The 27061-nt window shown below is 34.9% G+C and overlaps 1 protein-coding gene and 1 long non-coding RNA gene across 4 annotated transcripts in view; one reads left to right on the forward strand and one right to left on the reverse strand.

The window, feature by feature from the left end:
- Positions 1-27061, forward strand: part of LOC138697977 (tyramine receptor 1-like) — a 689651-nt gene that overhangs the window by 247646 nt on the left and 414944 nt on the right. The window lies entirely within an intron of this gene.
- On the reverse strand, positions 1404-23146 carry LOC138697965 (uncharacterized). The gene is made up of 3 exons (XR_011331640.1): positions 23050-23146; positions 18302-18382; positions 1404-9994 (listed from the first exon to the last, which is right to left on the reverse strand). It is a non-coding gene; the product is annotated as an uncharacterized lncRNA (long non-coding RNA).

Consider the following 27061-nt stretch of genomic DNA (forward strand, 5'->3'; position numbering starts at 1 on the left):
TATACGCGGCCTTGGTTCTGTGTGGAAGACGGTTGGAAGTTTATTATTAAAGGGGGTGGGAGTGAAATACATTAAAAAACTCAGGTACAATAAAAATTAAAGTAAAAATGTAACAATGTCCCTGTATCATTTTCTTTCAAATAATTATAGAATTGCTTCTACAATAAATGTACATAATTTACATAACGAGATATTATGATTTTGTTTTATGTATTTCCTTATAAATGTTATGTTTTCTGTGTTTTGTAATAAGCAGGGAAATATCTGAAACAATACTTTACTCTCCTAAAACAATTTACCTCATTTATGACAGATTGCTTTGAATTTTCTATTACATGCATACGCTCATCTCCAACAGTATTCTTATACAGGGACATCATTTTATTTTTACTAACATTTATAATATTAACCTGGCTATTCCTTTGGATTAAAGGTTCAGAACCGTATACACAGTTTGCTACCCCTTCCACGACTGGAGTTAGACGATACTGGCGTATACAAACAAATCACTTTACTTGGTATAGGAGGGAAGAAAAGTAGTTCATCCATTTACGTAAACTAGGAAATATCGCGATTTTGTTTAATAATTTCATTAGGTTTTTATTTAATCAAAATACAGTACTGTATTAAAAATGAGTGTTTTTACTCACGAACTGAGCTATCCATCCTGATGTATTCATTATGCAGTGTATATTATACTGCCTACAGTACATTAGCTTACAATACAGAGAATTAAGTTAAATTGAAAAATAATCATAATATGAATATTTAACACATTTATGAAAATGGTGGCGTTCATTTCGACACAGGCTTCAGTTCTTTTTTGCATATTATCGCACTATAGACTTTTGTACCTAAATCTAAATAGGCTTACCAGTTTCGTCCTTCGTAATAGTAACTCATGTTGAAATAATTCTGTACCTACTCTGTAAAAGAGTACCTTACGTACTGTAAATACAGTCTTCACTTCTGCCCGATATGAAAAGATAAAATTACTCAGACATGCTATCTACTGTCCGTCCAAGTGGTTATGTAGCAGGATCGTAGAAAGAAGAGAAATCACGTGACAGTTAATTACTTAACGAGGCCCTTTTATTTCAGTTATTTCAAACAGTTGTATAATATTACGTAAACGTCCAATTCCTAACAGAAATTAATGTTTCCAGAAAAGAGCTAAGAGAGCCTAGCCACTAGCCTTTACAGAGAAGCGAGCAGAAGCGGGTGGGGGAAACGGGATGCGACGTAAGCATCTGTGCGAAAATATGATTCAATATTGAAAGCTCTTCTGTCACTGCAAAACACGAATATATTTCTGCAACGTACTACACTCACTAACTCAGTACTGCTTACTATGACCGCATACGTGGCCTTGGTTCTGTGTGGAGAACGGTTGGAAGTTTACTAGTAGAGGGGATGGGAGTGAAGTACATTCAAACACTCAGGTACAATAAAAATTGCAGTAAAAATAAAATGATGTCCCTGTATGTTTGAGCATGCCTGCTGTTGTAATGTGGCTCAACGTTACATTTTTTTTAATTACAACAGAGTGTCCAAATACTAAGCATTTGGCACATTTGCCAGTTTCAAGATAAGGAAACCGTTCCTCTGATTGGGAACCTTCAAATCACTTTAAATATAGTGCCGGTACTTCTTCGTTCTCTTTGTAAATACTTCAATATCAAATAATTTTGTACCTAGATAATTATTCTACGTTTAATTTGTACTTCAGTAACTAACACTTTTTTAAGTTAGTTATTCAACGACGCTGAACAACTACTTTTTTGCACTTATTTCTTTATTGCAGCTCTTATTTGATTACAGCATATAACCTAACATGTACAATATACAGGTGATGTATATAAACTGAAAACATGGATAAATATATAATAGGATGCTAAACTGCGGTCAGAACCATCTGACGGTAGGAGGATCAAATAACATGATCAGCGCCCGACGTCGTAGCTGATGAACATAAGAACTACGTGTTGGGTAAATTACTCAGAGTTCTCCATTTATTCATTCGTTCGTTCGTTCGTTCGAGACGTTGCTCGAGAAGACAAGATGGCAGCTAGAACTTGCTAATAAGTGGACATAAAGTGATACTACGTACGTGTGTGTATAAGCAGTGTATGTTAAACAGTGATATTTATAGACGTTGTAAAAATAGTGTTGCTGAATGTATTGTAAAGTAATAGTAAGATAATAAATTGAATTATGTAAGTAGTTTTTGCAGACTTTTCCATTGCGCTGTACACTAAATACCTAGAGAGTACAACCCAATTATGTAACTTTTTGCTTTATTTTCTGTCTCTCTTTGGTTATATTTTAATTGGGGAGTGTAAAATAGATCGTCTCTTTCATATTCCTGTTGGATCCGGTAAGAATTTTCAGTGGAAGATGCTGTGAGGAATAAAAATGTAATTGTTTTATTTTAAATTGTGTTAGTGTGAGAATGGTGATTAGGGGCGGTGGGAGGGAGGGAGGGAATACTTTCAGCATAGTTTAACATTTTCGTCACTAGGTGCGCTGCTAAATGCATGGAATAATTGGTTCTTCTTTTCGCTACTTGGTGCGCTGCTAGGTGTAGTAAGTTCTCCACCGCCCAACAAATGGCAGCAAGATAAATTTCTACATTAGCGCCTCTAGCATGTGTTGCGGGAAACTCAGTAAGTTTTGCATCCTATTATATATTTATCCATGCTGAAAATTTGAAGTTTTCTATGTATAAAAATAAATTAAAAGCAAAATTAATATCAATATTATAGCAATAATAATAATAATAATAATAATAATAATAATAATAATAATAATAGGTCCACACCTGTGGAGTAACGGTCAGCGCGTCTGGCTGCGAAACCAGGTGGCCCGGGTTCGAATCCCGGTCGGGACAAGTTACCTGGTTGAGGTTTTTTCCGGAGTTTTCCCTCAACCCAAATTCGAGCAAATGCTGGGTAACTTTCGGTGCTGGATCCCGGACTCATTTCACCGGCATTATCACCTTCATATCATTCAGACGCTAAATAACCTAGATGTTGATACAGCGTCGTAAAATAACCCAAGAAAAAAATAATAATAAATATAATATATTTATACAAGTAAAATACTGATACTATAAACAAAATATAGATTTACGGAACAGACTTCTAGTATAACTTCCTTGAAAGACTTTGCAGGCTACAAAATATTACATTAAATTCCACAAGAAAGAAGTCACTTTAGATTAAAAAGGTCAAAAAATCTCCATACAACTTCTTTACCTTTGTGCTTTTGCTTTTTTCATTTCGTTCTTTTCAGGAAATTCACTTTACATAACTTAATGCAGTTGATCTTTTTGCTGTATCACAAATTGTACCGTGTATCCAAAAATCAAGAGAGATGCATTGTATCGTGTCACGGGCGTGAGGTGTTGATCCGGTCGAAGAAATATTTGCGCTGAAGGAGGTACAAATTTAATTCGATTAAGATATTTCAGTTCCTGTGCTGTCATCAGACGCACACTAGGACAAAAGATAATACGATGTTCGAGGTTATTAATTTGCCCACATATATGTATACGAAATAAACTCCTATGTCTGTAAAATGTCATAAGCCACAGAGTACCAGAAGGAACGAAGTTCTACTGAAAGTTGCGAAGCACTTATGTTTTACCATAGATGTTTAAAATTGAGAGTTGGAGTTACATTGCGGAACCAACGCATGTTCGGCTAAGGATATGAAATAGCACCATTCTTGGAAAAATACCCGTAGATATTTCAAAACTGACGGTATGTTGCGTAAATTTGGTGGAGATTGTAGATCTATCACGTCGTTGCAGTGTTGAAACCACTCAGCAGAATAACGTAGCAGTTGTTTTTTAATTATTTTTCCACTACTCAGAAAAAGAGCATGACATTTTTTAAGAGAAACGTTGAAAAGTCCAAGAACACCTTCTGTGTGGGGATAGATACAGTGTAGGTGGATGGATGGATGGATGGATGGATGGATGGATGGATGGATGGATGGATGGATGGATGGATGGATGGATAGAACTTCATTGTCGAAGGCATGGTATATGCATAGATATGGTCAAATATATACAATTACAATTTAATTTTAAATAAATCAAATAATTATAAAAAAATAAAACATTATTCATTTCGAGGGCCCATGCGTGCATCCTCAAGATTGTAGGGACACAATTTTATTAATTTCGTTTTTATATAATTCCTAAATTTGAGAGAATTTTTTGTATATTTGATGTCATCAGGCATACTATTGTAGATTTTGATACCAAAGACCATATAGGTCCTACTAGTGTTTGTAAGATGGTGTGCTGGAATAGTTAAACTATTTTTGTTACGAGTATCGTAGGTATGGAAGTCACAATTTTGGTGAAAATCAGACAGATTTTTATAAATTAGTTATAAAACATTAAAAATATATAAACCATAAACATAAACATAGAGACTCTAGAATCCAAGAATCGAGAACGTGAACACTAATATTCACAACTGAACGGAAATACGAAGCATCTGCATTATTCAATTGTTCGAGATGGACGATGATTTAGTTACATATTTTGGACTTTTTTTATATTTTTTAGTCGCTGAGAGCACTAAAAGAAGGTAAATAGACCTATTACTATGTATGTATGTATGTATGTATGTACTCGTATGTATGTATGTATGTATGTATGTATGTATGTATGTATGTATGTATGTATGTATGTATGTATGTATGTATGTATGTATGTATGTATTCACATGGGTATATACCCGGTGGCAGTGGTTATACATGGTACTATAATACGTGCCTTACACAAATTTAATACGTATGAGAAAGGGAATTGAGAAGTTCATTGCACTGCATTTCGTAATAAGATTATATGCTAATAGCCTATGCATTGTCTTTGTCTTCTTCTTTTTGCTTATCTACAGTGCAGTTTATTCCCGACCACGAGCGTTTGATCATACGGGGGTAAATTCCTTGATTTTTTATTTCTGTTTTATGTATATAAGAGTTTCTTAATGTATCTTTTTAATGTATATAAATATATTGATATTTAATTAATTCATTATATGAACAAGGATAATAAATAATACCAACAAATAAAATTATAAATGAAAAAATGTTGTGTTTCACAAAATCAGAAGAAAAATGTTGAAATATTGCCAACTTAACATCAATATTCAGGACCTCTCCGATTGATGACCTAGCGTTTTCTTTTATTCTTTCATTTTTGCAATGAACATTTTTCTTATCATACAAGAATTCTTTCTCTTGCACATAAGCAATTAAAAATTCTTCAAACATCATAGCTGCCATGATAATTAAGATGAACAATCAACAATCGAAATTGAACAAGTGACTGATTTGACATGCGCAAGAGAATCCCGGGAAAGGAAATGTTAAAACTTCGTGAAGTTTTGTTTCTCGTTGCAGGGCCTACCGTTTCTAGAAAACAATTGTGTATCGATATATTAAAAAATATGATTGCGACATTTTTCTCGTTTCCGTTCTCCTTCTACTTGCCGTTTCCGGGGAATTGTGAAGCCGCCTTTACTCGTACGGCTGCTCGAGCGAGACTGATACTACTATGACTAATACTTTCTTTGTTCTTAAATTCTACAATAAATTGTCCAGTCTTTATTAATCAGGTGATGTTTTAGTAGGCTATTTTGATTTTATCGTAACTTTAATATTAGTTGTAATTTTAATTTTATTCTTGATATTGTAGTCGTAATCCCCTGGCAAAGGGGAAGAGAAAGCCTGACGAGCTTATTTCTACCATTTTAAATAATTAGTAAATAAATAGATAAATCGATAAAGCAATAAAAATTAAAGAAGTAAATATTAAGGAAGTAAATATATAAATAAGTAAATAAAAAATGAACAAAGAAAAAAAGAAATAAACAAAGGAAAAAGAAAAGAAGAAAGAAAGAGAATGGAAGAAAAAAAGGAAGAAAGAAATAAAGATAGACTTTGTCACAAAGTTTTATACGATAGTATGAAAGAAAATTAATTGTGACACATTCTTTCCCATGTTTTCAGGATTCAACTTTTTTCTCTAGTTCGTAAATAAAGCTTGTGCATAGAAAAATTTCTTTCTACGTCACATGAAGTGAGGGGATAAAACTAATTGATCTTCTAACAAGGTAGAATTAACGTCCACAACACTATCGCATTTTTTGAGTAATTTGCTAATTTCCATACCCTCTTCAGATCATCAGTCTTCAATCTAGTTGACGATGCGTTTTCTCGTGCAAAATTTATGCAGAAAACTAGGAAACAGTTTCCGCTAAAAAAAAATAATTTAAAATATGTATGAAATATGCTCAATGTTGAAATATGTACGAGCAACCATACTTACTCTATATCATTTTGATAAGCTGTGAAACACATAATTACTAAGTTACATTGAGATGTGCAGCTCTGATATAAATATGCATTTGCATATCATTAGTGATTGCAATTTTATCTTCAGGTCCGTGTTTTACTGGTTCAAACTCGATCGAGGACGATAGCAATAAAATAAAAATCATGACTTCTTTCGAGAGGGAAGTAGAGCGTTGGACGAATGTTATTTGTACTGAAGAATAGTAAATTGCAAGAATAGTAAATTGCACTTCAAGTGAATGTAATGTTTAATGATTTACCATATAAACTGCACTAGGAGGGAGATCATGTAATTACTTTACATTAAGGCAATGATCTTGAAATATTTGCATACACTGTAAAGAGTGGACACAAAATCCCGTTACTCCCTATAATACCTCAAATATACACACTATTTATGTAATTCCGGTCATAATGCAGACATTATCCACTTTACACTAACTGTTTGTCCTATGTGTCCAAAGGGTCAGTATGTCCCTCATCATTCTCCTCACACAAAATTAATGCATCGCTAGGTTCGGTATGACATTCACCTTATCATTGGTGGTGTAATCTGTTGAAAAACGCGTCGCAAGGCGTCATTCAATTCATCAATGGTGTCTTACCATTCCTGTGCAACAATGCTTTTGATAAACTCCACAGCGCATTGTCACAGTTTTCCACAGCGCTGGATTGGCCATGGGTCACTCATCTTACCAGTTCCTCTCGACTGGCCATCTCGCAGCCCGGACTTCATAACCTAGTACACAGCCAGTAGGCCTACGTACCCAGAGCTAGCTTAACTTATACAGTAGGAAGAAGTTCCATTGTTGTCGCAGCAATTTCATGTCCTGAATAGTATTTAATAAATTATTGGTTTAATTTCTGACATAATTTTTGTGTTTCTTGAAAATTCTTCCTACTTTAACAGAGAGAAATTTTGAAATTAGATAATAAATGGGGAAAAATGAAGAAATATATTGATACTCGTATATGAATTTAAATAATGCAAAATAAAAATATATGTGCATTTAAAAGGGAAAACCCTTGAAATATGCACGTATGCAAAATAAAGTTGGTTTCATTCGAACGTAAAAACCAGGACTGACAAAGATCCACTATTACTTTTTCAATATTCCAAATCAATAAAGAGATGCAATTGCATGAAGTTCTGCGGTCTAGTTATGAGTTATTGTTGCTCGTATAAACAATTTGTTAAAGATGAAAACAAAAAGTCAATTTTTTTACCAAAAATTACAACGTTACACATCAACCCTTAATGTATTGAGGGAACACCAAGGAAAAACCCCCAACCTGGATTTAAACTCGGGTCAACTCGTTTACGGCCAGGAATACTAACTGTTACTCTACAGCGGTGGACTTTCATTAGTTTTATCATCCGAAAATTTAACATAAAGATCACAGATCGTTTTTTAACAACGTAATAATTTATTACGTTTTTCCGTTAGGATGTAAAATTAAAAACATGATTATGCTGGTAATGAGAGAGCAAACAATAAAGTGAAAGAGAATAGTGTGTGTCGGACGTTATTTAATTGAATAATCCAACGATGAAAATTCGCGAAAACATTTATTCCCAATGCGTAATCCTATACAAAGTTTTAGAAATAGGCCTACATGCTCTAATTAGAACCAAAATAATCACTTCACCTACAAAAATTGTCTCATTTTCAGGTCTATTTCTTTGTAACAATAAAACATTTAGTATCCTAAGCTTCAGTAAAAGTTATCTTTTTTCGATTCCCACTCTTTTCGTATCATATCGGCAGCCTTTTCGCCTATCATTATGGTTGGAGCATTAAGATTACCGCTAACTATAGTTGGCATTATAGAAGCATCAGCAACCCTAAGTCCTTTCACGCCATACACTTTCAGTTCTGGACTTACAACAGCTGTGGGATCCGTTTTTGGATCCATTTTACATGTTCCTGGAGGGTGATAAAGGGTACTTCCTATTTCCCTTAATGCACACTCCCAATACTCTTTTGTATTTATCTTTAGGTAATCACAGTTTTTTTATATATAATTTTCTTTGAGTTCCGTGTATCGACTTCATCTCTTTAGTCTCAATTAATTTCAAGGAAAATTCTATACCTTGTATAAGAGTATCGATATCTTTGTTGTCAGGATCCGATAAATATTCCGGAAATATTCTGGGGTGTTCAAAAGGATCTGTTGAATTGAGAAGAATTCTACCTCTGCTCTCCGGTCGCATAATTACAGGAATTACATGAAGAAGATCAGCGTGTTGACTCAAAGTGTGTAGAGAAGAATTTGTTCCATCGTCATATCCGAGAATATGTGACACCAAATTTGCGGATTGTGTATCATTAGCAGGTAGTGTAAAGAAGAAAAATTGTAAGTCCGCTCTGTCATCAGAGATGGAAATGTTGGATTTTGTCCATCCAATTATAGTTGTCACCAATATGTGCGTCATGAGACCGGATCTTTCTGATAAAAAGTTATAATACAAATTCTGTTTATTTGATGTTAGTAGTTGACTCGATTGGGAATCTTTAATATTAAAAACAGATCCGAAAAATAAAAAATGATCTTGTAAATTTTCTCCAACACTCAAGTTTTGAATAATAGGAATCACCCCTATTCCTTGTAAGTGATTTATCGGTCCTATTCCTGATAACATTAATATCTGAGGGGAATTTATTGCTCCAGCGGATAAAATTATTCCTCTCTTAGCTCTAACAGTTCGTATATGGCCATTTTTGTCTTGAAATTCGATTCCGTAAGCGATTTTTGTTGTTTCATTAATTAGTAACTTAGTAACATGGCTATGTTTAAGAACATGAAGATTTTTATTATCTTTCACAGGGCTGAGAAAGGCCTTGGCTGCGTTGCATCTTGTCCCATCCCTCAGAGTGCCGAATACTTCTCCAAAACCTAACTGAAGCTCCCCATTGATGTCTTCCAACCATTCGTATCCCATTTCTATAACTGCCCTTTGAAACGATTCTTTATAATGGCTGAAATGTGCTCTCTCTACTGTTAAAGGTCCTCCTTTCGCGTGATAAGAAATGTTGCCACGACTTTGAAGCAATGGTTTATAAGTCATGTCTTCAGATTTCTTAAAGAAAGGTAAAATTTCGTCGAAGCTCCAACCATAATTCCCATCTTGTGCCCACTTATCATAATCACCCTTCATTCCCCTAACATACAACATGTAGTTGATAACACTACTTCCTCCCAAAACTTTGCCTCTTGGCCAATTACAACGCCTATCTCGTAATCCCTGACACATGCCTTGTTGAGGTTCAATACGTTACTTCCAGTCGATTTCCGTGTTGTGTAAATTAATGGCAAGAGCTGGAATGTCTGAAATGGCAGTAGGGTCCCCTCCAGCCTCTAAAAGCAGGATGTTCCATTTGTTCTCCTCGCTGAGTCGACTGGCCACCACGGAGCCGGCTGAACCTCCTCCTACGACAACGAAGTCGTATTCAGGTAGCAGTTGGCTTGTGGCGTCTTTTGGGTAGTCTTCAGGGTTTCCCAGTTGGTTCTGAGTGCTGATAAGTGTTGAGATGAGACCGACAAACAGAAGACCGCTGACACTGCTTCCTCCGGGAGTTGCAGACGAGTTGAGGTAACACAGTTCCTCCATAGTTTTCTGTGTATGGGAAGAAATGGAAAGCAATTTGAGATTGATTGGCTCTGAACTTTCCTCAATATATTATATTGAACGTAAGCTCATCACTAGATATTTTACCTGAAATTGCACCTATATTTGAAGGGCTCACAACCATAGTGGGCCAAGCGCCATTTATTAAAAACGGAGAAAGCAAGGGTTAAATTTAAATGAATACCACATTTTAATGAATATTGACGTATCATTTAGTCTGAATGTGTGTACTTTATATTACATTCTATATGTTTCCATTGAATTATGGTGATAACTTAATTTTAACCTTTGTTTTCTACGGTTTTAGTAAATGGCGCTTGGCCCACTATGGTTCTGAACCCTTCATTTCGAAGCAAGTGCATGAAACATTTCAATAAAATATGATAAAGACTTCCAAGCTGGTGTATTTGTTACGAGTATCATGTCTTATTTATAGAGATATTCAGTGTTTCGAAGGTAGATGTGAGGCCCTTAAGCAGGAATGCCTCTTTTTTTCTCACACTTCCCTGTGACGAGTCGTAGACATAAGACGAATTGTATTATATACTTATTAATTTCAATTCAGGAATCCGCCTCTGAGCACGAGTTCTACTCTTTCAGGGGCGAGCTAATGTTTTTCTGTATATATTATATTTTATGTTACAATTATTAGCAAAATAAATAAATAAGTAAATAAATAAATAAGTAAATAAATAAATAAAACAATAAATAAATAAATAAATAAATAAATAAATAAATAAATAAATTCGTCTATTAACCATACACTACGGCTCTATCCATCTTTAATATTCAGAAATTCGCACAAATCCCTTGCATGTAGCCTATATATACCCACCAATATTGCATTTTTCCGAAGAAGCAAATAGTTTTCTCACTATTCCTGTCTTCCCTGATGGTGGAGACGATTTATAGGTCCGAAACGTATGATGTCTCGATAGTACTCAAAATATTGTTCTATTTTCCCTTTTGTTATCATATATATATATATATATATATATATATATAATATATTTACGGAAAAGAGGCTCTAGGAGAGCGATGCATATTCAAGCCCGGACGAGTTGAAGCGTGCGGCAGGAAAATTGCACTGCGTAGTGGATCAACTTTCTTCCCTTTCTCGAACGCTACAAAAGAGGGTAGCAGTGCAAAGATTGTCCATGCATACGTTACGTAGAACGGCGATGTATAGAACAAGAAGGAGAAATACTATCCTTAATATGTGGAACATATTGCATCAGTATCAGAGACACTAAATAGGAATGATTAAACACAAATTAGAGTTCTTCTGTTGTCCCCATTCAATGCAGGATTAGTTCCAAAAGCATGGAAGACAACTATTGTACATTCAATTTGCAAATAGAAAGGAAGCATTGATGATGTGAATAACTACCGAAGAATTTCACTACTCTCTGTATTGGGGGGAATCTATTCTGAAATTTTGGCTGAACATTAAGTGTAAGGATAGAAAGATAGGAGTATTACCACATTTTCAGAAAGGTTTCAGAAAAAGTTGTGGAACAACAGACAATACTTTCGTATTATAAGCAATAGTTGGTAAATATTTAAACTTTAAACGAGGTAGAATTTATAGTGCTTTTATAGATTTTGAAAAAGCCTTTGATAGAGAAAATAGAGGGGAAAATGTGGTATAAGCTGGCAAAAAAGGGACTCAGTATTAATATGATTAAGAATTTGCAAGCAATATATGACAACACAACGTCTTATATAAGAGTTATACTGACAGAGTGACTGAAACATTTAGCCAATATGTTGGAGTCAGACAAGATTGTCCAATTAGTACGCATCTATTCAATTTATTTATAGACGATATATTAGAACACATTAAGAAACGTAACGCGCATGTACCGGTAATTAATAACGCAAGCTTTCGTTCTTCCTCTTCCAAAAGTCAAAGTTCCCACCGACCCGAACGACTATAGACCAATCAGTATCCTGGCAGCCATATCAAAAGCACTGGAAAGAATCGTACACAGACAAATTACTAACTACATGAACGAACACAAACTATTCGACAAGTATCAGTCAGGTTTCAGAGCTGGACACAACACAGGCACTGCTCTACTTAAAGTGACAGAAGACATTCGTAAAGCAATCGACTCTAATAAAGTAACAATACTAACACTTCTTGACCTTAGCAAAGCTTTCAACTCTGTAAATTTTGACATGCTCACCCATAAATTGAGAAATCTGCATTTGTCAGAGACTGCTGTGAGTTGGTTCGAATCCTACTTACGGGAAAGACAACAATGTGTTGTATCCGGGAATCGAAGCTCTTCCTGGCTTAACATAACATCAGGTATACCACAGGGTTCGGTACTCGGACCATTGTTGTTCACAATTTATGTCAATGATATTACATCTCATGTAAGGCATTGTAACTATCACTTGTATGCTGACGACCTTCAATGCTACATCTCTTCCCGCTTAGATCGAATAAATGACGCTATAGATAAATTGAACGAAGACATTGATTCGATTGTGACATGGACAAAGAAATTCCATCTTAATATCAATCCTGGAAAGACACAAGCAATCATATTAGGACACAAACGGCAAACCGACGCTGTAAAGCACCTCGACATTTCCCCCGTTAAAGTAAGTACAGTACATATCCCTTTCAGTTCTTCAGTAAAAAATCTTGGCATTCACATGGATAATAATCTCAACTGGGACATGCAAATCACAGAAACCTGCAGAAAAGTATATTCTATTATTCATGTGCTAAAAAGGATAAATGTTCATCTTCCCTATTGCTTAAAAAAGTCCCTTGTGCAGACCCTTGTATTTCCCTATTTTGACTATGCTGACATTTTACTGACTGACCTTTCCAGCGACAACAAAACGAAACTTCAACGTGCTCATAATTTGTGTGTACGTTTTGTAAGCAATGTTTGTAAATATGATCACATTACCCCATCCCTGGAAGCAATAGGTTGGCTTAAACTAGATAAGAAAAGAAATTTACATTCACTTCTCCTTCTCTTCGAAATCTTGAACTCTTCTATTCCTTCGTACCTGTCCTCGCTTCACTTACCTTTCTTCCCACCACAATCTGAACATACGCTCTCGCCATGAAACAATACTAACAATACCATCCCATCGAACCTCCTCATACTCATCCTCTTTCACAATAGCCCTGCCAAGACTCTGGAATTCGTTACCTGCTGGCATCAGGGACTGTCAAAATAAAATTGAATTCAAATGCAAACTTACTAGGCACTTGGTCAGTAATTGAGACTCGTTCAGACATGGTTTCTTGTAAATAGTTCTCTTAATCTATCACAAAATATTTCAATATCCGGTAATTTCATCACTATAGAATTTTGTTATTGTAGGTTTAATTTGTAATTTAGTAAATTCAAAAATATTCTTTGTTCTTAATTTCTATGATAAAATGTCTAGCTTTCATTAATCAGGTATTCTTGTCGTACTTTAATTTTTATTGTAATTGTAATTGTAAATTTAATATTAATTGTAATCTTATTGTTCATGTTATAGTTGTAATCCCCTGGTAGAGGGGCAGAGAAGGCCTGACGGCCTTATCTCTACCAGGTTAAATAAATAAATACTACTACTACTACTACTACTACTACTACTACTACTACTACTACTACTACTACTACTACTACTACTACTACTACTACTACTACTACTACTACTACTACTACTACTAAATATACCAGGATTATTCTCTGCTTATGATTTGATATGTAGTGCGATAAATATAATGGGATTACAGAAATCACTAAATGCTATACAAAAATATTGTAATGAATGGAAGTTAAGAGTAATTGTAAAGAAAACAAAGGTCGTTGTGTTTGAAAAATGTGTAAAACTAAAGAAAGAAGCAAAATGTTTCTTAGGTAGTACAGCTTTGGAATGTGTAAGTGAAATCAATTATCTGGGTGTAATACTTGATTCACAGGGAAAATGGCATAAATAACTCCATAAGGAAACTTTGAACGGTGGGCATGCATTGGTAGCAATAAATATGTGCCTAGATAAAATTGACATAAAACTCTCAATAACGTATACAGGTCACTGATAGCATCCAGAACATTCTGTGGCATTGAAATATGGTAGCACTGTAATAATAGGTGGGAGAAAATAGATAAAATACAAGACAAATATTGTAAACGAGTTTTACAACTTTTCAATTCGGCGCCCAGGAAAACAACAATGTTGGAATGTGGTAGATGTAGCAGTAGGGGAATAATTATGGTAAGGATAACAAAATTTTGGTTTAGAATAAAAGAAATTTAAGAAAACGAGATTGTTAAGATTTGTTAGAAATATCTGGTAGTAAAAGACAATGAAATAAATTGGGCTAGCACTTTAAAAAATGAACTTCACAAAATTGGACTGGGACAACTATGGAAAGAAAGTAATGAAAATTAAAGTAATATTTTGAATATTATAAGGTAAAAGTGTAACAATATAGAAAACCAACAAATATTTAGTTGCATGAATAACAAAACTTCACTACAGATTTAAAGGAGAGTTAAAATTATATGAAGTCAAGAACCATATATAACAGTGCTGGGCATCGGGAGCGAATTCAGACTCTAAACGGGGACGCGGACGCTTAATATTCATCAGTGACGACATCAACGCTGCGCGCTGTTCGGCGGGGAAGAAAGGGGTTGAAGAGAAGTCGTATGGCTCTCCATGGGAGAGAGTAGAATCCGCTGGGAGTGTGGAAATTGAGAGATTTTAGAGGTAATATAGAAAATGACAGATGCATATTACGCGGCGCAATAGAAGCTATAAAGCATATAATGTTAACATGTGTCGAGACAGATTGGAGTGAACCCAGTTTTATGAAAAGATATTGTTAAATTTGAGTAATGAAATTGTTTTAGCCAAAATGTCAAGAATTACAAATGAACAGATAATAAAATCCTTAGGAAAATACCTTTGAGAAGTAAGGGAAAAATGAATGAGTGAAATAAATAAGTTAAAAGATATGTAAAATATATTTCAAAATGTATGTGTGTATATATATATATATATATATATATATATATAAAGTGTATGTTGATAAGCGAGTGATGGCTATATGTCCGGAGGTCAATGCTGCCATTCAACATTGCAACGCACTGCAGCCAAGTAAATGAATGAATGGATAAATAAATAAATAAATAAATAAATAAATAAATAAATAAATAAATAAATAAATAAATAAATAAATAAATAAATACATAAATAAATAAATACACAAATAAATAAATAAATAAGTTAATAAATAAATAAGTTAATAAATAAATAAGTAAATGAGTAATTAAAGAAGTAAATAATTAAATAAATAGATTTAAATAAATAAACGCAGAACTACACCCATTGTATTCTTCACCCAGAGCTAACGTAAATAGGAACATTAAATCCAGATGTTTCACATGGACAGGGCATGTAGCACTTACGGGAAATGCGTATAGAGTGTTATTTGGGAGACCTGAGGGGAAAAAGACCATTGGGGAGTCGAGACGTAGATGGAAGGAAATATGAGAGAGCTGGGATATGATGATAGGAACTTGATTAATGTTGCTCAGGATAGGGACTGATGGCGGGCTTATATGAGGGTGGCAGTGAAGCTCCGGGTTGTCTAAAAGCCATTTGTAAGTAAGTAGTAACCTTTCAATGAATACTTTTAGGTCTCTGCTACTATTACGGACTATTTTTTTAAATATGGGCAATTTTCTCTTTTGTCATATTAAACATTTAAAGACTCTTTATTTCTTTGTAGTCTTATTTTACGTTCTTCCTTTAAAGCTTTTTTTTTTTTTTTTTCCTTTTGCGTTTCTTCCACAAAAACCCTAAAGCTAGTAAAATGTTTTTCAACGTAGCTATGCTTACATTGTAATCTATAGACTGTTTATCCGTAATGTAGAAGTCGTTGACTGTGCGTCAGTTTACTGCTTCATTAAAAGTGTCAACATTACATTTGGTATATTCTAAATTTATTTGTTTTTTTAAAAAGATGGTACACCAGTTTCGAAGATTTTAAATTCATTATTAATTCGTCGCACTGTTCCTTTGAGAAACGACAAACGTTTGGCTACCCTCTTCACTTTGAGATTCACTGAAGTTCTCAATTTAGATTCCTTCATAAAACTATGCACATTGGGTATCCCCTTCAGTGTTTATCTATGGAGTACATTCCCTTTAAGTTTACTAGTGTAGGCGCCATTCTGAGTACAAAGTACGACTATATTCTTTAGTTCGGTTGTACTTGAGACACTTGCACAAGAAAACTATATTACACTCGTCGAGCGTTGCAGTAAAATTAACGCACAAACCCCTATTTTTCTTATCAATGTAAAATGAATTCTTTTGATGAACCACTGCGCAACTTGTTGAAATAGGTCAAGCTAAAAAAATACCCCATGTACAATTGGTAAACAACGTTGATGGTATGAACCCGCATGAAGTCTAACGTGTTATACCCGGACAAAGAGGCCAAGGAATGGAGCCCTTTTGATATTATAGTTAATAAATTTTGTTCTTCAGGATTAACAATGAATGTTATATGAATAAAAAATCGGTTCATGATGATATTGCCAGAGTTAATTAATTAATTTATTTATTTTCACCTCATTTCATCTGTCGTCTGGAATAATTAAAAATTGGTTGGGGTGAAGTATTGTGGTTGTAGTGCGTTTCACAAATAGAAAGGGTTGCCTCGCCGGGTTTTTAAACCAGAATCAGGTCAGTCTTGCAGGAGGGCGATAAAGATCTACCAAACGTTTCAAAATAAACTTCACAATCCTGGTAGAACACTCAAGTATGTACCACGTATTGCGTTATCCATAACAATCACACAATTACGTGGAATATTAGGTAAAAGCTGGTCCTGAAACCATTTTTTTAAACGGTCGTTCTCCATTACTTCGTAATAATCCTTAGTTGAGCCCTATTTGAACACCAGTAACCCATTTTTTTATACAAAACCCTGTCCACTACCGGTATGGAGTACCATAATCTTGGAACCTTTACCAATCGGCGCAAGCGAAACTGGGTCGTTATCACTAATTGCCCATAATTTATATTTTCTCATGTTCACATTTATTACGTTAATATTTTCATTATATAAATATATTTTAGATTTAAGACGGCGCTTACTCCGTCGGATCCCGGCCACTTAGTCACTCATAACGAGTGCACCTCTGCACATGTGTGGACATTGTGCCACTGTCATACATCTATGACGCACTGCATGAGGGTAGACCACTAGAGGGAACCCAAGAGGTGGAACTTAAACTGAGAGGATACAATCCTCCATCGGGATGGAAATCCGGTGTGGCTTAGTGGATAGAGCGTCAGCACGTAGAGCTGAAAACCCGGATTCAAATCTCGGAGCCGGAGAGAATTTTTCTCTGTTCCACTCACCTTCATCATATGATGACGCAGAATTTCTGCACGGAAATATAATATATTAATTATAATTGATTTAATTAAATTAGCTCATAAATTAAGTTACTAATTTATCTTATAGGTTTCTCTAAATTTAAATAAACACGTACTAATCGTTAAAACTTAACTGAAGAATATTGCTGGAGAATCTTTTAAGTATAGTGTAAATATTCGTAATTTAAATATGTATTGTATTGATTAAGACTGGTTGAGTGGAAGAGAAAGCCTTATGGTCTTAACTCTGCCAGCGAAAATAAAACATTCTATTCTATTTATCCATGTTTCATTGGGAATTATTATAGCACGTTAGGTTGATCTTTATATCTTTGTTTGCACAAAGAAACTGATTACATAGCGCAACTGTCTTGACTTTCGATCAGATATTTCCGCGCCATATTATTCTTCTTATAGCGGAACCCAATGTTCCTCATTATCTGCCAGAGAGATGATCAAGACGCAAAGAAACATAACTTCTCTTTGGCACTTTTCATAATTACATTCAAGCTTTGGAATATAACCTTCTCCACATAAACTTAATATTATCCTTCTCAATACATCACTGTCGAAATTAGTTATATTATTTTCAGAACAGTCTGCGACCGTTTTCTCGTTGGAAATTTCAATTCGCCTGTTTCTTTCTCTTTAAGAATTCTACTTTTCACTAATTCCAATCGCTTTAATAGTTCTTTTGTACACTTATTGTCGGATATTAGGCCTAAAAATTTACAGCAACTCTCACCGTCATATTCTTTCTGAAAATACTCGTGAACCCAGCATGTACCGGTAAGCTATTTATTTTCGAAACGAATATGGTCCCCTATTCCACAAATAAGACACAATAATTAAGCATAAGATAAAACTTACATTTAAAATTGCAGTTGTTCACAAGTTCACGATTCACATCAAACTGCTTGAAATACTGCAAACTCGTTATGACTGTAGCATCTGCAAGCAAAAGAAACTACAGAAATATCAACAACTTTTATTTTAACTCTCCCTATACTGCATCACAAACAGTAACGTGCAGCATCTTATTATTTAATAAGTGTATTTCCGTCAAATGACTTAACAATATTAAAACAACAAATAATTACATTATATAAAATCTGTTAATGTTACATAATATAATTTGTGCTATGTTGCAAACGCTTTCGCCAATGAATTGGCATCTTGAGGCATTAATAAAATATCTCAATATACATTACAGTCATGTTCAGAATTAAAGAATATATAAATTAGATAAACATGATGAAACATTTATAAATTAACAATAGTTGTGGTTGTTATTATTATACTACACACGATTGAAGTCGTTCAATAAGGGATGAGTATTTCATTAGTGATTTAGTTACAATTATAAATAGATTGGGCGCACAATGGGCAAGTCTATAGTGAGGATCACGTAAGAGCAGTTCCTAAAAGGTAATTTGCCGACTCTTCAGTGTTCCCAACTAATATCAGATACCACCAAAGAAGATAAAACGACAATGTAATGTACAATAATAATAATAATAATAATAATAATAATAATAATAATAATAATAATAATAATAATAATAATAATATTTTAGTATCAAGAATAACGATGCCTTGCTTATTTACTTATTTACTACATCTCGCCTTTATGTTGGGAGGTGTTTTCTAAATGGTTCGATAATTTGTGAAAGAGTAGGCCCATATTTTCCTCCTGAACCTCTAGTATATTATGTTGGTAATTAGTAGATTAATATGATCTAATATTAAAATATATTTTGTCTGACAACATGGAATTCATTGCTTTGACTAAATAGTTTACGATTCACGAGACCTAACCTAAAAATGTATTTTCTTTGATGACGTGAAATGATTAGTACAAACTCCGAAAACCGAATGCCAGTTTGAAATGTATGTTTAAGAATACTTACTCCTAATAATTTTGATATTCAAGCTATAATTGCTGTCTCTGTGCGTATAATTCCTTCTTCATTGTCGTCTTTCTTCAGTTTGTTATAGCCTACATACGAACTATGGATTCCTGAGAGGACCTCTGAATGGGATATGCTTTCTTTGTTCGAGGAGTCTCTATTTCCTCTCTTGGCATTATTGTAAGAATCTAAACACGAAAGAAATTAATTAAAATATGAAATGGCATTTCTATCGATCACCCAAGTGCATGTATCACACAGTTTGTTATATTTATTTACAGTTATCCAACTATAATCTTGAATTGTAACCACAACGTAACGCAACACATAAAATAACTGTTATGTATTAATATTAATACTCATATTAATTAATTGAGGCGTTCAGAGCTAAAAGTGGATCAAGTCACAAATGTTCATAAATTGAGTTTAATTCATTTTCTAATTATCTGAAGTTGGATCTTTTCCGAGCAGTAATGGATCAAGTCTTAATTCCAAGCATTCGCCGGTAGGTGACACCAGTCACTTTTGGGTCAGATTATTTGTTCACGATGTTCTGAGCCATAGTGGATCAAGTCACCAAAGAGTTGCATCAGTTAACATCATAATTGTTTATAGTTTATAAATCAATAATTTTAGAGTGGAGCAATAAAATTACTGCTAGCGAAATTAGATAATCCATTAGAGCAAGTTAACTTCTAGCCCTATTACCTCAAAACTACGTCTCATGGACTTGATCCACTTTAGTTCTGAACGCCTCAATTATTAGTATGTTCAAATTTCACTAGCTTCGAGTAATCGGCTCAGGAATCTAGAACAACTTGAATTTTATAGAATTTGACTACTGTCAACGGCTGTTACTGCTGCCAACATAACAGTTAGAAAATCACTGCCAGTTGTAGGCCTAGTATTTCTCAATACCGAAATTCGAAACTAAGTTGGCAAAAGAAAATTCAACCTCAGACTAGAAAATAACCATAGCCTATTAGCATATGTAGTAATGGGGAGGGGGAATTGGTTAGGTTTCACCTTAAAGGTACTCGTCCACGATGCTAGTTTCATAGCGCGCTAGTCTTAATAGCGCAACAGAAATATCGTATCACGTTTACACAAATGGCCAGAATAACACGCTATTTGCAATTTTTTGCATAGCGCTAGAAGCTGTCAGGAAGATTTTGCAGCACATGTTTACATATCGCTATGAAATTCGCGCTGGATTCTCTTGCGCAAGAGCGTTCTACTTGACCTTGTTTCTCTGACAGTAACAGTGTAGTTCTATTGTCCACTGTAATTATTTTTCCATTTTGACCTTAAATAAAGTGAAAATGTAAGACAAAATGTTCAATAAAATAAGAAATATTCTTGATTATACTGTAGGTCTATGTCAGTTCACAATATCAGAACCATTCCTACACATTATATATCAACCACATACCTACATACATACATACATACATACATACATACATACATACATACATACATACATACATACATACATACATACATACATACATACATACATACATACATACATACATACAGTGTTCTGCCCAAGGCAGAATTATATTTTCTGTCTTCCGCATATTATGATCCATATATCTTAATGTCGTCTATCATCTGATATCTTTTGCCCCGAACTCTTTTCCCGTTCACAATTCCTTCCAGTCCATCCTTCAGTAGGCAGTTTCTTCTCAGTCAGTGACCCAACAAATTCCTTTACCTCTTCCTGATCAGCTGCATCCATTCTCTCCAACACAGTTTCATTTCTTATTCTGTCTGTCCATTTCACACGCTCCATTCTTCTCCATATCCAGATTTCAAATGATTCTAGTCGCTTCCCATCACTTCGTCGTAATGTCCATGTTTCTGCCCCATACAATGTTACACAAAACCCAAAACACTTCACTAGTCTCTTCCTTAGTTCTTTTCCAGAAGTCCGCAGAAGATGCTCCTTTTCTTTTTATTAAAAGCTTCCTTGGCCATTGCTATTCTCCTTTTGACTTCCTGGCAGCAGCTCATGTTACTGCTTATAGTAACCCCAAGTTCACTTTCTCTACTGCATCATTTAGTATTTGCAAGTTTACCTTCTTTATTTTTCTTCCGACAACCATACTCTTCGTCTTGTTTGCATTTATCTTCATCCCATACTGATTACAGCTGTCATTTAGCTCCAGTAGCATATCCCTTAGTATCGTCTCCTCTTCTGCTAACAACGACATATCATGAGCAAATATTTTGCACTTTATTCTTATTCCTCCTAATTTAACCCTTCCCATGTTTTGAAAAGGGTTCTTCACCAAATTCTCCAAGTAGATGTTGAATAGGGTTATGATAAAGGACATCCCTGTCGTACTTCTCTCCCTATTTCACTTCCTTCAGACATTTCTTCTCTCATCCTGACTTTGACTCGTTTAATATAAAGGTTACTGAACATCTTCCTGGCTTTCCAATCCACACCTATTGTAATATTTAACATTAATTGGTTAGTGTAGGGCTGGGCGCTTCGTGTTAGCTTGAGTGACCTACAGGTACCTGTCTCCTCCTACTCCCGTATTTGCGTGCATTATAGAAAATATTGTCCATTCCATTGAGGGTTAAACGCGTAGTATCGCTCAGAGAGAGGCTAAACTCCCGGACCTGGGAGTGTGTTGATGTAAATCATAAATATGATATACAGTATGGCCCACGTCTCAACATACGAGTATTTGTTTCCGGACACATGTTTATAGGAACTTTAGTTTCTAGTTTCGACCTATACTACCTCCTATATAAATATGCGACACTTTTTAAGCACTCTGTATATATATATATATATATATATATATATATATATATATATATATATATATATATATATATATATAAAATAGAAAATGTTTTCCGAGGTGATGTTACAAACTTTCAGGGATGATGGCGAAGGGCACATGTATCAATTTGAGACAAGGAACCATGGTCCGGAAATGACTGAGTCGAAAGTTATAAGCAAAAATAGTTGTGTGGAAATGGAATTGTAATTTGGCATCACGTGCCCTCCTTCATTTAACTTTTGGAACAATCGTGGAAAGATGGTATGGGCCGAATTTCTCCTACGTGAGTACTTGGCCCGATACAATCTGTGAGCTTGTCTAGTGTTCCCATTGGCTCATCCGTATTCGAAAATCAGGTCTGCTTATTCCGCTCTCGTGTACTCCTCCATTTCACTAGGAATGATCGACTGGACACTGTAACTTGTACACATACACTGCTGTCTACAGACGTGCATATCAGGACCGACCATATCCGTTACACATTACGCTATCTGCATTGCTTTAGTGCAGTTTCCTGTCCCCACCCCTCAGACAGCGCACTAAATGGAATATTGTAAGTAGACAACGTGTACAACGTCAGATGAATACAGTATGTGTTAGATGTACAGATAAATACACATAAATAATGTGTACAGAGAAATAAAATTATTTCATTTCCACACAACTATTTTTGCTTGTAACTTTCGGCTCGGTCATTTCCGGACCAGGGTTCCTTATCTCAAATTGATACATGTGCCCTTCGCCAGCATCCCTGAGAGTTTGTAACACCACCTCGGAAACATCCTGTATATATATATATATATATATATATATATATATATGTATATACTATAATAAATTAAGATTTACGTCCTGCGTTATATAAATAATAAAATATGTTATCATTTATGTCAATACTTACGGTATTTTCTATTTCTTCTACAGTTTTTCTTCAATAAAGACAATGGAAAATTTAGCACCGTATAGAAGACTTGCTGCGCGAGCTGCTATAATATCTAACATGACCATGCCAGAACGAGGTAGCGCCAGACTTTCCTTATCGCTGTGTACACGGCGCAAGGATGGTATTGCAAACCAGAAGTCAAGTGCTCTTTTTCCTCATAGCCTCTGCAACCTAGCAGCTCTCTGTGTAGTTTAGACGGAGCAATAGCGACCTTGCGCTGGAAATTCATTGCAGCGGACAGAAAACTTGCTGCTTGGAAGAGTACCTTTAGGGTATGTGAACTATTATAAATGTAATGATCCGTAACCGGGTTCGGCCTTCGAAAAGCCAAGTGAATCCATGATGCTCAACCTGAGTTAATTCTGCTTTACTATTTAAGCAGTCATATTGATTACTGCGTCTTGGAATGTGGATTGTCAGATTCAATATTCTTGGTCTCATTTCCCAGACATAACACCATTTAGGCCTACTTTCTTCATGTGTGCTGTTGGGACCATGGCTTACAGTTACAGAGGTTGGTGATTTGGGGACGTATGTGTCGAACGCAATTCTGAATATTAATATAAAAAATTATTCTGACGGTGGCAGGTGAGCATAATTGAAGGGTTCAGAACCATAGTGGACCAAGCACAATTTACTAAAACCGTAGAAAATAAGGGTTAAGATGAAGTTATTACCACAATTCAATGGAAACATATAAACGTGGAAACATATTAAGTATACACATCAAAGTAAATGATATGTCAATCTTCATTAAACTATGGTATTCACTTAACTTGAACCCTTGCTTTCTCCATTTTTAATAAATGGCGCTTGGCCCACTATGCCTTTCAAGTTAATGTTACAAAGAATCCCATTGCTTAGATATACTTAGATCAAATAATAATTTTAATAACGATAAAAACAAATAGCTAAAAATAATTGTTCTGCAAAGTCCGATTACGGCTTGCACCATACTGAAACAGATTTTGTGAATACACATCTTATGTTCAGATCTACAAATGTCAATTGAAAAGTATATTTACCTTCAATATTGAATATCTTCCGTTTGACAGCTACGTCTGAAGAGGTTGTAAAATGAACACATTAGAAAACCAATTATCTAAAATGCAAACAAAGTTGCATTCCTTTTTCTTTTATATGTGTGAAAAATTCTGCTTACAAAGTCAAAATATGTGACGACAGAGGTAGCGTACACAAGGGGAGGAACTGTATGCAATAATGGTGCTGATATGAAACCTGTAACATATGTAACAATATTCCTTACGTAATTATGTCGTTGTAGGGGCGCCACGGTATTATCAGTAGAAAAAAACTGTAGGTGTACTAGGAACTGAATGTGTTATATCTAAGCAACACCAAGGAGCTCTTTGACGTAAATGTGCCTTGTTTTCTACCGTTGAAGAGGAACGGCGGGGAATTAAAAAACACAGGAAATTTGGTGTTAAAATTCTTCAAAGACTGGAAGAAGGCTTCAATGTTGTGAAAGAGACCATTGCCACACTTTCTTCGACCATATATCTATATTCATACGCTCAGTGTGGCCATGCCACAGAAGTCGTTTAGTTCTTATGGTATCGAACATTGTTTTTTCTACTCCCATTATTTGTCTTATGGTTCATTTACTAAAGGTACGGTCACACGTCGCTACATTTGCAGCGCTGTAGTACAAAATACTACTCAACTCTCGTACTGTCACGTGTGAATAACGGTCCAACTGCCGAACCTGTTGCCCGCTACTTTCTCAAGCTGCGCGCAGCTTGTAAGTAGCGACGTGTGAACAGGGTTCTCAGGGTTGCAGCCGCAGCATTTTTTTATATCGGTTTTGCTGAAACTTTTAAAGCGGTTGCGACCAGTGTTGCCACCCAAATGTGCCAATGATGGGCCTACTTTTATTGTTTGGATATATTTTAATGTTAGATGTGATGGAAAATAAATTATTTGTAACAGTTACTAAATATACAACACAGTCAGATTATATTTGCTGACGATATAATTCTTTTTTTTTTTTTTTTTTCGTAGCATAGTTTCAAACTGGAGGGTTCCCAACGTTGATTACATGAATATGCTGTTGGTTATCATTTATGTATATAGGCGTTTTTAATAGCTTTATAGTAAAAATAATGCCAATTTCTGAATACAAGTTAGGACAGAAAAGCAAACAATAGATAAGTAAGCTATCCCATGAGTTCCATAATCCAAAAGCCTAATGCGAACATAACCACAAAATATATATTGAAAAGTCAACACGGAGATGGAAAACTGCAGCTAGACTGCGACTGCAAAAGTAGCGCCTTGTGTGTGAACAGACTCGCAAATTCCAGTTGCAACTTTTGCAGCGCTCGGGTTGCGCAGGACGAAAAGTAGTGTGAACACGACACGCAACTTTTGTACTGCAGCTGCAGTACAAAATTTGCGTAGCAAAAGTTAGAGCTGTAGCTTCATGAAGAAGAATCTTCAGAGGGGTGTTTGTAATATTTCTGACAATGAACATAGGCTATATTTCCTGAGGCTGAAAACACAAGCCAGTGATTGGAAAATAATTAACATTTAATTCAATTTCTGTTAAAGAAAATGTTTCTTAAAATTCTCAGAATGAAAAAAAAAAATGTTTTTCTCATTTTTGCAGTCAATATATAATTCGTAATAGACACATGCGGTTCACATTTCTCATCAATATATGGATTGATGGGAAAATGACTTCAGCTATGTCTCTAAAATGTCTTTATTTTGGCAATATCTTAATTTTCTATAGGAATTTAAATATCAAATTATAAAGGGAGAATATGAACTATTTCAAATAATGGTTATATTCACAACTAACAAAATTTTATCAACAAAAAAATTGCCTCTATTTCTTTGATTGGTTGTTTTCCCAAAACAAGGTATTTCAACTGAGGTCATTTTTCCAGCAAGCTCCTCAATTGCGATCATTGTCAGAAAGCTGCACAATCCATTGACAAAATTGCATTCATCGTGGGGGTCCTCCTCAGTGAAATCTTGCACCCTCTCAAGACGATAGACGTGCAGCTAGTTATTATGCAAGAAGCGTCATACAGTGCTTTGTGAAATTCACACGTGATGAGCGATGTACGTGTGCTGGTAGTTGACTGGCGTTCTCGTATAGTATACTGTACACAAGTGACCTCCATTCGATAGTGACTTTAGCTTTTGTAACCGACTTAGGAACAATATGCCAATAAAGTATGCCACGTGATTTTATCTAGGACTTACTCTAAAAGTATATTAGTTTTCAACAGAATTCCACCAGGTGGACAAACAATGGAGGTTTCATTAAGTTATGTCAGCATAATATAGCTCTTCTTGAAAGAACCCACAACATGTAATTGAAACATTGGAAGACATAATTATTGTAGACTGTGAAATACATTGCATTGCACTATTATTGGGAACGCTGAATGTGTGTGCAAACTGTCTGCAGGCGTATATTTTGTAAATTAGAATCTAGTCATTGCACTAGGCCAGTGTTGGTCACCGAGTGAAGAAAACAGGTTAGCTGTGTTATGGGGTATAGATGAGGCCACATACACACGGCACGTTCGGTATAATCAGCGCAGAAGACGATAGAACAAGGGTATCGATGGTAACATAATTTGGTCTGATTGAAACTGTTCTTTGCCGACCTGTATAGGAAATAGAAACATACAACAACATCATAAACATACAAACCACAACACTTCACCTGACTCTATTACAATAAATTAATAAATGTTTGCATGTTTTGGTGGACGTAGGTCATGCCAATACATCAATGTTTCACATTTTATGTATGCACCAGTAACTTCTTGCGAGAGGAAAGATGTTTGCTGAAGTAAAAACAGTGCTTTTCCGAAAGAACAAAAACATCTTTGTTTGAACATTTTACAACATATATAGTCATTCATTGAAATGGATTTAAAGAGGGCGGCTGGAAATCACAGTCTTAAAACTTAATTGCTTTTCATATTTG

The sequence above is a fragment of the Periplaneta americana genome, chromosome 4 (genome assembly GCF_040183065.1).
Source record: "Periplaneta americana isolate PAMFEO1 chromosome 4, P.americana_PAMFEO1_priV1, whole genome shotgun sequence".
Taxonomy (NCBI): domain Eukaryota; kingdom Metazoa; phylum Arthropoda; class Insecta; order Blattodea; family Blattidae; genus Periplaneta; species Periplaneta americana.